Source organism: Lissotriton helveticus, chromosome 7 (assembly GCF_964261635.1).
Source record: "Lissotriton helveticus chromosome 7, aLisHel1.1, whole genome shotgun sequence".
NCBI lineage: Eukaryota > Metazoa > Chordata > Amphibia > Caudata > Salamandridae > Lissotriton > Lissotriton helveticus.
The window spans coordinates 1,900,201,904-1,900,203,369 of record NC_136068.1 but is presented as its reverse complement, the minus strand read 5'-3'; positions in this window follow the sequence as shown (position 1 = coordinate 1,900,203,369).

The window sequence follows — 1,466 nt, the reverse complement described above, 5'->3', positions numbered from 1 at the left end:
TATGGCGAACAAAGCGGTACCAAAGGGGGTGGTGATGGACGGAGCATCTGAACCAATCAAACACTCACACCCAGTCAACAGCTCTGGGTTTGATCCATCACCGATCTTTAGCCCACTCTGCCACCTCAGTTCAGACATGGCCTTATGCAAATCAGTCTGACCCTGTGCCTCACGGGAACAGTCCAGCCCGAACTGCCAAGCCATGCCTTCCCTGGACCGGAAACAAGCTTCCGAGGACTGGTTTCTGGCATTTCAGCCGTCTTCAGCCAGGCTTGCTTGAATCCAGTGGCAAAGTGAGCAAGGGACTCACGTCTGTGCATACCCTGCCACCTTGTGGCGAACAAAGCGGTACAAAAAAGGGTAATGATGAACAGAGCATCTGAACCAATCAAACACTCACACCCAGTCAACAGATCTGGGTTTAATCCATCACCGTTCTTTAACCCACTCTTCCACCCCAGTTCAGACGCGGCCATATGCAAATCAGTCTGACCCTGTGCCCCATGGGACCAGTCCAGCGCTAACTGCCAAGCCATGCCTTCCCTGGACTGGAAACAAGCTTCCTAGGACCGCTTTCTGGCATTTCAGCTGTCTTTAGCCAGGCTTGCTTGAATCCAGTGGCAAAGTGAGCAAGGGACTCACGTCTGAGCATACCCTGCGAACTTATGGCGAACAAAGTGGTACAAAAGGGGGTGGTGATGGACGGAGCATCTGAACCAATCAAACACTCACACCCAGTCAACAGATCTGGGTTTAATCCATCACAGTTCTTTAGCCCACTCTGCCACCCCAGTTCAGACATGGCCATATCTAAATCAGTCGGACCCTGTGCCTCATGGGAACATTTCAGCCAGAACTGCCAAGCAATGCCTCCCCTGGACCGGAAACAACCTTCCTAGGTCCGGTTTCTGGCATTTCAGCTGTCTTCAGCCAGGCTTGCTTGAATCCAGTGGCAAAGTGAGCAAGGGACTCATGTCTGAGCATACCCTGCCAACTTATAGCGAACAAAGCGGTAAGAAAGGGGGTGGTGATGGACGGAGCATCTGAACCAATCAAACACTCACACCCAGTCAACAGATCTGGGTTTAATCCATCACCGTTCTTTAGCCCACTCTGCCACCCCAGTTCAGACATGGCCATATGCAAATCAGTCTGACCCTGTGGCTCAAGGTAACAGTCCAGCCCGAACTGCCAAGCCAAGCCTTTCCTAGACCTGAAAGAAGCTTCCTAGGACCGGTTTCTGGCATTTCAGCCGTCTTCAGCCAGGCTTGCTTGAATCCAGTGGCAAAGTGAGCAAAGGACTCACGTCTGAGCATACCCTGCCAACTTATGGCGAACAAAGCAGTACAAAAGGGGGTGGTGATGGACGGAGCATCTGAACCAATCAAACACTCACATCCAGTCAACATATCTGGGTTTAATCCATCACCGTTCTTTAGCCCACTCTGCCACCCAAGTTCATACAT